The following is a 12369-nucleotide window of genomic DNA, read 5'->3' as shown; positions in this document are numbered from 1 at the left end:
ATGCATCTAGTATGTTTTACACACCCTGTGTTAATACCTCTAGAGATGGTTTTACCCATGGAGGTTTGGGTTAGTGAGAGTGTACTTCACTATGATTTATGCCCCTAAATGTGAGTTATACTTAGGAGGTGGGGTCTAATGTGTTTAGACTAGTGAGGAGTTTGCCTACTGTATTTATACTGGTTAGGCATAATGTGATTTATGCGTAATGTGCAATGCCTTTATGCCTGTGATACCTCTACATGTGTTTTCATGCTTAGGAGGTTGTCTTGCCTAGTATAGTTTATACTAGTGAGTTATGTGTCCCTGCGTGATCTATGCCTATGGTGATTAGTATTGCATAGTGTGTACCTACCTTTTACCAGTGATTACTGGTTGTAGTCTATAATTGTTATTTGGTGTTACAGTTACTCTAAGTGTGATTTCTACTAAGTGCTGATCCTGACAGTGGCCCACATGGCTCTGTCCTGTGTAAATAATCCCCTGTGAATATTGCCCGTGCCTGCTGGCACAATGTATATTGTGTGATTACTATCTGATGTGTTTTAAGCATACAAAAGTTATTTTTATATAACCTTGTGTGGAGTTCCTTTTGTAGTGTGCCTGGGATGTTGTTGCTGTGTGCGTGCGCAAATGCTGTACACATTGTCTCCGGGATAAGCCTGTGTGCTCGTGCCAAGCTACCAAGGGGGTGAGCAGGGGTTATCTTTGGCGTGTAACTCCCTTACCCTGACTAGAGTGGTGGTTTCTGCCTGCCTTATGCGCAAGACTTAGCCAACCAGAAACCCCAATTCTAACATTGGTGATCAGCGGTGAGGATTAGGACTTGTGTTTGCTGGGTACCACTGCGACAACTTGCTACATTACAAAACTCTGCATTTTAGATAGTCACATGTTGGGGATTATAGTTTTTGATTTTGCTTTTCTTCAATAGTGTCCTTTTCAAAAGGTGTTTCTGCGCTTTATGTTTAGTGGGAGAAGAGAGAAAATGACAGGGCAGGACGCCAGTAGATAGGGAGTTCCTTCCTGGGTCCGGTGCCCAATCCCTGTTCCTGTCCCCAGAGGTGTGGGTAAATGGAAGAGAGGGAGTGTGGAGGAGAAATGGCTAGCTCAGTAGGGTGGTTATCCCCTGAGTGTACTGTGTGTGTCTGGATTCCCCAGTATGGTAGGATCCAGTGGTAGCAGAAAAAATGTGCCCAGTGCGTGAAGTCCCATTCCCAGTTCCCAGAGTATGGTGCCTGGTGCTCATTAAGAGGAGTACAGGTTGAGTCTCAGGGGCAGTGAGGAACTGTCTCACCAGTCTGTAGGGGGCGTGTGGATGAATGGTGTGTTGAACTGGAGGAGTTGGTATGAGTTCTTTTGGTGATAAAAGGAGCTTGCACAGGAGGTGTACCTCTGGTGGTGTGCAGGAGGACCTGCAGAGGCACTGGACGAGAAGGTGGACATCTGGCGGTGTGCTAGATGTCTTGCAGAGGCATTGGGGAATGATTCCAAAAGGAGTGGCTTGTGTATCTTATGATCCTGTGTAGGGGAAGAGGTTCATGTGTAGCCCAGCTAGGTCACAGTAGAATGAGAGGAGTGTAGAGGCTCACGTTATGTCTCAATGGAGGCAGAGTGAGTGTGGGACGGTGTGTCTCATGGTGGCCCGAAACCTTGTCTCAGGGCCTGGAGGGTTCCCAAAGGGAGAGCCGGGTCGGGGGCCCAGGCTATACTTACAGGTCATTTGAGGAGGATCTTCCTGTGTCTAGAGGATGGGGAGTGTCTGTAACAAGAACTTCGGCGGTCCTGGTGTTGGGCAGTACGACTCCTAAGTGGAGGGTGCAGAAGTCCTGGTTGAGGAGGGAGAAGGGGAAAGAGTCCCCATTGGAAGAACCAGTGGGTCAGGGGCCAGCCAGAAGGGCTGAGCCACCAGCGAGTGACCATGGTGATGCTACTTCTGTCCTGGGGGATCTCTGCACCCTGTCAGGTGGACAGGAGGTCGCGAGGTTAGAGCCAGGCAGACTGTCACACAACACATTAGTTATGTGTCACCCTCAGGGGGGGCATGCGTGCTCCCCGTGAAGTCCTGGTTCGCTGGGCATTTGACCGTCTAGAGTGCTTGACCATTTGTGGGGCCTCTGGAGGCCGTTCCTCGAGGAGGGGAATGCCAGGCTCAGGTTCAGCCTGACCTGGAAGGAAAGGCATCTGTAATCAGTTTCCTGCCCAGTTTGGCTTCCAGGGGTACAGCTCCAAGGTGGGAGGGTGCAGAGCTCTGGAAGGGGGTGTAGAGGGAGGGCGTCCTTGCCTCTGACCCCGGTGCAGCCTGATGGTTTAGACCCTAGGTTGGGAGATTAGGAAATCTCCAGGTCAAGAAGGAATCTCTGTCAAAGTAGGTCAGCTGAAGAGATTGAGGAGGCTGCACTTGGTGTGTTTTTGGGGGCCACCTGCAGTTTGTTGTTTCCACTGCGGAAGAGGAAAGGGGACTTTGCTGTGTGCTGTGTCCCCCCACCTGCTTGAAGAGGGACTGTGCTGGGTGCTTTGTACCTCCAAAGTGAAATAGTCTCCAGATCCCAGGTGGTAGACCAGTGATGGAGAGGGGTCCTGAACTGGTGGGAGAGTTGTGTTCTGGTGGGTGCTTCCCTGGGAGGGTGCGGAACTCCAGAAGTAGGGGTATGGTGGGGCATTCTTGCCCGTGACTTCTGGTCAGCCTGAGGGTGTGGACCCTAGGCTGAAGGATCAGTGGTAGTTGTAGCTACACTGAGAGGGAGAGTGGAGAATGGCTATTGTGTGCCAAGGGTTTCTGCCCCCCACTCTGTGAAGTGGTCAGGACCTGTGACATCTGGATGGCCTAGGGCCTGGTTCTGGCCGTGGACAACTAGAGAGTACCGGTGGGGTATCCTAGTTGGGCCAGAGAGTTCTTGTTTGGAGGAAACCATGTGGGTTCAGAATGGCGTAGAACCGGAGGGTGTCCCTGTCATGCGGGCCTGTGTCCGTCTTCTATCGCCCAAAGCAGGGAAGCCCATCAAGGGAGTGATTGGTCTACCCTGCATTTTGGCTGGTAGGGGGTTGTGTTGGACTTGGCCCTTTTGGCAGGTTCATCCCAAAACTTTTTGCATTTTCCTAGCCTGTTTCTGTAACCTGGTGTTGGTACCTTTAGGCCTCTGCGCACTTTTTCACTGCGGTCCAGTGTAAAGTGTGTGAGCTCTCTGTGTATGTCTGGTAAGATTGGCCTGCCCTCCCATAGGAATGCATGGGGAATGTGTGTGTCCATGGTGGTTCCTGATGTATGGGGAGTGCAGGGTCGAGTTTGGTATGTGCGAACTCGTGTGATTAAATGCTGCGCGATGATGTGCGCGGATTTATTATGTCTAGTGTGGAAGTGCCACTTCTAGAAGTTGGCATGTCTGTGCAGTGAGTGTGAATTGGCTGTCTGGCTTGTGATTGGCTGAAGCTGGCTGGTGTGCCTGGCTCCAGGAGTCAGGATGGGTCTACCCCGGTGGTGAATGGAGAGATCTGCATGTTGATAGGAGGGAGGAGTGCACCTGGGACCTGAATAGGGCTGGGCCTTCCTTCCACAATGCTGGCCCCACCACCTGTGGTGCGTCTGATGTCCCGAGCCTGGCCAGTGAAAGGGGAGAGGGGCAGAGCAAAACAAAGTGCTCAGGAGTTCCCCATAACCAGTTGTAGCTGGTTCTCCCATTGCCTGCACCCTGCTAGACAAAGGATTTTGGTGTATAAAAAGGGGGCTGTGACCCCATGACAATGTTCTTGTTTACGGACTTGAATCTAGTAGGGGCTTGCTGCTGCTGGGGCTCAGGGGAAGGCTTGCCTCCCTGGGCCCTGCTTAGCCCCTGAATGCCTGGAGGACTTCTCCTTGGACCCCTTTTGCCTGGCCTGGCAGGGCTGGAAGTCTTTCCCTGGCTAGGAGCTGTATGGACTCCCTCTCCTTGTCCCTGGAGTGGGATTATAGCGCTTTGGGGAGTGCTGGACTTCTACCCCTATGAGATCCTATTTATCCATTAAGAGAGATGTGGCGATGACCTGCTGGGGTAGTGCTTTATTTTTTATTGCATAGCGCTTCCCTTATTGCCCCAAGCACCTCTCTTTGCAGCCTGCTGCATGGCCGCCTATTTTTGATATTCTCATTGCCGGTGCCCACCCTGCATTATGCCCACGTATGTTGATTATCCAGTGCGCAGCTGCGTCTTTGTTCTTACTTTATAGCTATCGCGGGTGCGCACCCCTCTTATTGGAGTCTAGTACAGGTGCCCCTCCCGCCTTTACCGTTGTCTTTGAACTCGAGAGAGCCTACCCCTCATTTGCACACAGAGGAAGAAAATCGCTGCTGCGGCCCCGAGCAGCCACTGATGTCATTCTGGGTCGCGCTGGGATTGGTCCCAGCCGGCTGAGACTCCGGCGGCGTCAGAGAGGTGCCGCGCAGGGATTGGCCCATCAGTGAGGGCTTCCCCATGCTCGAAGGCCGTGCTGAAGAGACCAGCGCCAGGGGGGACGACTCGGGGCTCCCATGATGGAGGTAGAGCGGGACTCCAACATGTGGGGGGCCATTGTTTATCGAGTCCCCCGAGTGAGACTCCAACGTTTGGACACAGTTTGTTTAGGAGTCCCCCGAGTGGGCCTTACCAGCCAGAGGTGTCTGTGATTTCACCCCTTGTTTTGCCCCACAGTGCTTGGGGGGCATACTTGTTTAAGAGCCTCTGAGCTCCAACGTCCTGGGGCCCTAGTTGGTTATTTAAGGAGCCAGGGTGCTCCTGGGGCACACTTGATTTTGGGAGCCAGTGTGCTCCAGGGCCCTTATTTGTCTTCAGAGCCCCGTATGGCTCCAACATTGGGCGCAATGTTTTCAGTGGGCCAGTGAGAGCCCCTGCCCCAGTTGAGTGATTTCCAGCTGCCCAGCAAGTAGTGGGCAGCTGCACCATTTAGGTTCTCCTTATTTTTAGGGGACATGTTCTTGGGGACTCTACAGCTGCCCAGCAAGTAGTGGGCAGCTGCAACGTTTTGGTTTGCGCCGGTGGCACACCCCTGACTGGCGCTGCGTTGGCAGCGCACCCTGACATTCTGGACACAGGGCATTTGAGCCCCTTCTTGATGGCCAGTTGGCCAGGGGGGCTGTTATGTGGATAGGGTGCAGGGTCCTAAATGTGATATGTGCTTTAAATGTGGTGCTAGGAAATTTAATGCATCCAGTATGTTTTACGCACCCTGGGCCTCGTTTATGAGAAATGACGCATCGCTGCGTGAAAGCAGCGATGCGTCACTTCTCAGTGCGCACTCCTTGCGACATTCCTGATGCGTCATATTTACAGTATGACGCATCATGTCGCAAGGAGTTACGGATACGTCAGTATCTGTAAGCGCAAAAGTGACGCATTGCTGGAGTGTGTCACAAAAGTGACGCAACTCCAGCAATCCCTCCTTTCACATGGGGCAAGCCCCATGTGAAAGGGCCTGCGTCATTCTTATGCCTGCTGTGAGGCAGGCGCAAGATATTGATGCAACGGCGTCCTAAAAGTGACTTTCACTGCGTCACTTCTACGACCTTTCAATGCTTCAATATGCCCCCTTGCATACATTATACCTGGCGCAGGTATAATGTGGCGCAGGGGTTTACAAAGTGACGCATCTACCTAGATGCATCACTTTGTAAATATGGCGCAACAAGGCACATTTTTTATGCCACTGGTGTATCACAAAAAGTGACGCACCGGCGGCGTAAAAGTGACGCATAGCCTCATAAATGAGGCCCCCTGTGTTTATATCTCTAGAGATGGTTTTACCTATGAAGGTTTGGGTTATTGAGATTGTACTGCACTGTGATTTATGCCCCTAAATGTGAGTTATACTTAGGAGGTGGGGTCTAATGTGTTTAGACTAATGAGAAGATTGCCTACTGTATTTATACTGGTTAGGCCTAATGTGATTTATGCGTAACGTGCAATGCCTTTATGCCTGTGATACCTCTACATGTGTTTTCATGCTTAGGAGGTTGTCTTGCCTAGTATAGTTTATACTAGTGAGTTATTTGTCCCTGCATGATCTATGCCTATGGTGATTAGTATTGTGCAGTGTGTACCTACCTTTAACCAGTGGTTACTGGTTGTGGTCAATAATTGTTATTTGGTCTTACAGTTACTCTAAGTGCTATTTCTACTAAGTGCTGATCCTGACAGTGGCCCACGTGGCCCTGTCCTTTGTAAATAATCCCTTGTGAATATTGCCCGTGCCAGCTGGCACAATGTATATTGTGTGATTACTGTCTGATGTGTTTTAAGAATACAAAAGGTATTTTCATATATTCTTGTGTGGAGTTCCTTTTGTAGTGTGTCTGGGATGTTGTTGCTGTGTGCGTGCACAAATGCTTTACACATTGCCTGCGGGATAAGCCTGTCTGCTCGTGCCAAGCTACCAAGGGGATGAGCAGGGGTTGTCTTTGGCGTGTAACTCCCTTACCCTGACTAGAGAGGTTGTTTCTGCCTGGCCTTTGCGCAAGCCTTAGCCAATCAGAAATCCCAGTTCTAACAAATAATATCCAAAAACAATGATGATGGGGAGAGGATACAGCCCTATGGCTAGAACGGCTAGAGTGGTCAACCTTAAAGATGGGAAACTAGGTTCGAGTCGGGGCAACGGCGCTCAACATGCTGTGATTCTGGACAAATCACTTATTCTCCCTGTGCCTAACAAAAATATGAATGTGTTTTTCTGTAACGAAACTGGTGCTCATGTAAAGCGCTCTAATACCTGATGTCCCGGGTCTAGTTCACACTATATAAAACTCAAATTACATATATATTTTAAATATTACCTTTTATTGGGTCAAAGTAATGTGGTATTACCTCCTCTGTTGTCATGGAGTAAATAAGGATGCATTTCATTACATTCACTTCCCTATGATGTTGGTTAAATGACACACTACTTTGTGGAACAATATGTTACTTTTGAGGCAGCATCACCTCTTTCCTGTTGTACTCTACACTGTCATATGGCAGTAGTGGCAATCTCGAGTGATTCAGAAAGTGGTGGTTACTGTTTTGTAGTTATCCCCTTCCTTGAAGTTGTTTGTCGTCTGATACACCAATTGCCAATGTTGCCTGGTTAATCTTTATACAGCATTACCTGACAATGTCACATATGTGTTTCTATATATATAGGTTTGAAAGTAAACCAAGTTTGTTTCCCTTATACAATAATGCGTACGCCAAGGGCTTTAAGTGGGATGAAAAAATAGAGGGGGTCTCTTAAATTGATTTATTTTAACACTTATAAAGCGCACTAATACCAACCGGTGTCCTGGCGCTGAAGTGGTAACTCCCTGAGAATAAGATTTCCCGGCTAAAGGGTGAAAAGCCATGTTTTGAGATGTTTTCTGAACGCTAACAGATTGGTGATTGATTTAAGGGTCAGGGGGAAGGAGTTCCAAGCCTTTGCTGCTCCACGGACAAAACTCCTGCCCCCCCAGCGTGCCTTCCTGATCCGAGCTATTTTTATCAGTCCCATGCTGGCAGACCTCAGCTGTCTCTCTGGTCTGTACCATTGGAACTGATCCTAAAGAGACACTGGGCCCAATCCGTGCAGTGCCTTAAAGACAATGCAGAGGGCCTTAAACATGATCCTCTTTCGCATCGGGAGCCAATGCAATTTCTCCAGTTCCTTGGTAGCTGAGGCAAATTTGGGCAGACCTCCAATAAGGCGGGCTGCCGCGTTTTGAAGGACCTGCAGCTTGTTCAGCACACCCTGTTGGGCCTCGAGAAACAAACTATTACAATAGTCGAGGCGCGAGAGAACAAATGCCGTCACTACCGTCTTTTTGCTTCCCTCAGGTAAAAAGGGGAGCACTTTCCTAATGGTTTTCAAGAGCCAAAATATGGACGAGGTCAACGACATAACTTGGGGTTTGAAAGAGAGTTGGCTGTCTATGATGACTCCCAGATTTATTACCTTTTGAGCTGGAGCGGGCGCCTCTCCCATATCTGTTGGCCAACATCTTGGACTCCAGAGATTTGAGTTGGACCCAAAGACGATCACCTCAGTCTTGGAGGAGTTTAGTTTTAAACAACTTTTTGCCATCCAAGCACTGACAGCAGACATACATTCCTGAAACCTGGCTGCCACCCCCAGCTCTTTCTCCGGATGCACTGAGACCACAATCTGAGTATCGTCTGCGTACGAGGTTAACTCGAACCCGAAGGCTCTAATCACCGGAGCAAGGGAGGATACATAGATATTAAGCAAAGTGGGGCTAAGGGAGGATCCCTGAGGGACCCCCCTGGGGAGTTTGAAAGGTCTTGATTCGACATCCCCCATAGCCACCACGTGTACCCGGTCTTTCAGAAAGGCCTTCAAGATGTTAAGTGCTTGCCCCTGGATCCCGCAGCCCTCCAGCCGGTCCACCAGCAAAGCATGGTGAACCGTATCGAAGGCCGCCGTCAAATCCAAGAGGATCAGCACTGCTTGGCCCCCATCATCAAGCACCTTCCGGATCTCCTCTGTAGATTTAATCAGGGTGGTCTCAGTGCTGTGTCCCTCTCTAAACCCGTGTTGAGCCGTGTCTAAACCCTTTGCGTGACGCAGAAAGGAGCATAGCTGGGAGTTCATGATTTTCTCAACCAGTTTTGCAGGTAGGGGTAGTCTGGCAATTGGTCTGTAGCTGTTCGGGTCCATAGTGTCCAGTGAGGGTTTTTTAAGTAGTGGACTGATGGATGCCCGCTTCCATACTGAGGGAAAGTCACCTTTTTCAAACATTAAATTAAAAATGCCAGTTAGGGAATCTGCAATAGTGACAGCTGCCAGCTTTGCAATTGACGTAGGGCAAGGATCTTGGGGTGAGCCGGACTTAGTTTCCATCAAAAGTTTTAAGACCTCATCTGAGTTTACTGGGTTGAAGGCCGCAAAATTCTCTTCTAATGTCCCGGCCGGGAGGGCACCTTGTAGATCCTCTGCCCTGCTCAGAGTCACTTGCCGTTCAAGTGTGAAAAAAATTACTTGAACTTTAATTAAAAAGAAGTCAGCCAGTGACTGAACGATTTCGATCTTGGGAGGTACAGCCACCAGTTTCGGGGAGGTTAAACTGACCACTGTGTCGAAAAGTTCCTTTGCTGAGTTCTTAGCCTTCTCGATTTTCTCAGTGTAAAAATCGCTCTTAGCTTTCCTAATGTGCTCCTTATATGACCTAAGGCTGTTTTTTAATCTCTCTTTGTTCAGTTCGTGATAATTTACTCGCCATATCCTTTCTAGCTTTTTGCATATTATTTTCTTTTCTCTAAGCTCTGCTGAATACCATGAGGCCGAGGGTACCGGCCTAGTAGGTCGACATTTTCTGGGTGGGACTAACCTGTGACAGGCTTTATCCAGCCATTCAGTGTATTCGATGGAGGCTTTACTCACATTGGTTTGTGAGAGTGGCCTGGACGCTATCAGCAAGCCCTCCAGGGCTGTCCCATCAGTGTTTTTCCAGGCCCTACACATCCTGGATGATTGCCCCTCTCTCAACTTCTTTCTAACCAATGGACTAAGGATGGTAAATAGCACAGCTCCATGGTCTGACCAGGGCATAGGTTCAGCCTTACTAAATATCAAATTGGGATTATTTGAAAAAATTCCATCTAATGTATGGCCAGCCATGTGCGTTGCCCCGGCGACTCGCTGGGTCAGACCCATAGTGGTCATCAATTCCATAAGGGCAATAGTGTCCGTGTCTGTGTTTCTTTCTAAGTGGTAATTGAAGTCGCCCAAAACCGTGGAATAATTGGTGCACATGGCTTCCTCAAGGATGCTACCGACTGCTTCCAGGAAGGTAGACTTCGTCCCTGGTGGTCTGTACAAGAGACACCCCTTAAAGGAATGGTGGTTGGAAAGCTCCACCTTGAATCCCAGGGCTTCACACGCCCCAGAGCTCACTGGGAAAAAGGTTCCCTTAAAGGGGCGTGGCCACTGTGATTATGGGCGTAGCTAAAAACAAGTAAGATACAAATGTGTGCTTAGCATAGTGTGCCACCTGATTTGTATTTTGCTGTTTCTGTTATTGCATTCAAATATATGATACAACAAGTAACACCTTACCTATAACAAGTCAAGACTATTGTCTTTGTCAATGGTTGTTAGTTAGCACAACTATGGCTTGTATATAATATTGAAAAAGCTTCCATATAAAGCCCTGGTGACACCACAACAATGTCGCTGCTCCTGAGTTTCTGAAAGAGAAGGGAAATCCAGAGAGAAAATGACTCTCTAAAGGATTTCCCTCCCCCCTACAACACTCACTGGCATGACGTAAAGCCCTAACTTCTCCACTAGTTAGAAGTGAGCAGTGTGAGCAGCACACATCTATGTGCCTGCTGTCACTGCAGTCCGGTACAAAATGTTCTGCCTGTGCTAGGGCACAAACCTGAGCCCGATAGAGACACGTTTGGAGGCCTCCGCACCGGTGAGACCATGCCCACTTAAAGCCCTCCGTACGCCATTCAGCGAGAATTAGGGTAGCCTTGCTATCTTCAGCTGCAGTAACACCAATGAGCTACTGGAGAGTTCATTAAATTTCATCCTATCCCATTACTGGGTGATTACTGCTTGGGGGGGCCGGCACTTGCATAAATTCAGCTCACTCTGTCCAAATCCTGCCATGAGAGGTAGATGGAATCTGGATAATTGATGCTCACCAGAGCATCATCAGTTACTTTGTCCGGACAAGAGATTTCCGTAGAAGGGGGTGGGACTCCTGTACTCCCTTAGGCTGCTGAAAGCCACTTTGCCGTGCTAAAAAAAACACACAAAAAAGGAAGCACATCCCACCAAAACATAACTCCAAGAACCACGTTACTCACATATAAATACCGGAAAAAATCATGTAAAAATTTACTTTTGCATTGGACACTAAGATTCTCACAGGTTAAACGTTCTCAATAATTCCGGACCAAAACAAAATACATTTAAAGACTTAAAAAGGCCAACATTTGGATATTAACACACCTATACAAACATCTGTGAAAATGTATATATCTAAATCTAGCTCTGAAAATGCTCTGCTAACTCCTGCTAACACAAAGTAAAGGTTCACGGTTCTTAAGTCTGTGTATAAAGCACATAAGGCGATGGGTCTTGTGGCCCAGTGGATTAGCGCATTCACACCGGGGGGCAATTTAATGTGAAGTAACAAAGGACCCCCTGATACGGATTGATTTCCTGAGTCAGGGCATAGAACAAGTGTGAGTAAATTACCCAGGCAAATTTCCTGAACCAACTAACACATGAAAAAATAATAATAAATCAGTATATATTTGAAAAATGATACTACACCATTGCATGTACATATAAAGATACAAATTTAATAACATGATATTTCATAAAATTGAAGCATAATTATACACAAAGGATAAAAAGATTAGTAGCATATAACTATATGCATATTTTCAATCAAGTGAATAGTTCATTGGATATAAAAGATAGATGGTTTCCTGTTTTTTGTCAACGCGTTTCGACACTTGTGTGCCTTCCTCAGGACTGTACCATCACACTGTAAAAGATTTTAAAAATGATTTTACAATATTGTATTACTATGTACATAACAATTAGTGCCAAGACTTTTCTAACATGTGCTCATAGTTGGTTATTTTCATAGTTGATAATACCGCTTTTTCACATATCCTAAACAGTTAGATACGGCTGCCCAAAAGCTGAGTACAATACATCATTAGAGACTTGTTTTAATGGATTTTATCTCACTGAAAACAACATGCTGTTCATTGCTATCTACTAACAATATCGTGCATCTGATACTGATGACTCACTCTAAACAATAAGAGCAGATAAAAAGAAGAAGAAAAGGAGAAAAAGATGCACATATAACATAGATGTATGGCCTACTTGAGTAGGGAAAACACAGAGGGTATGGATATATGGCCCCTATCAGATATAATTATAAGGATCTAACTTTAGATGTTGCACGCTGCTCTAAATCGAGAATGTTATTTATACATCATTAATGTGTGGCATGACAATATATAGCATCGCTATGAAGGTAAAGTTCCAATATGCTTCACCTATATTCCTATTCATATTCTAATATGGCAATAGTTGTGACATTTATCATTTTGGGGAAAAGCTTACCTATTATAAGCAAAGGAACAGATTTGATGCGAAGAGGATAAGGATCAATTTGCCATCTAGGTCAGTTTGAGTATTGATAGAGAGCCTGCATGGTGAAAACATTACGTCTTTAGTGAGCGTTTATAACTAAGCAAAGTCAGATGGAGCACCTTAAGGTGGTAAGAGCATTTACCTGATTATAGACCGGTGCTCAGAATTGATAGAATATTCAGATAAATAGCTTGGATAGTTTCCTTGATATACTGGGCTACTTCTTATCGCCTCGCTGGG

The sequence above is a fragment of the Lissotriton vulgaris genome, chromosome 3_1 (assembly GCF_964263255.1).
Source record: "Lissotriton vulgaris chromosome 3_1, aLisVul1.2, whole genome shotgun sequence".
Taxonomy (NCBI): domain Eukaryota; kingdom Metazoa; phylum Chordata; class Amphibia; order Caudata; family Salamandridae; genus Lissotriton; species Lissotriton vulgaris.
The sequence above is the reverse complement of the archived record's forward strand: the minus strand, read 5'-3'. Positions refer to the sequence as shown.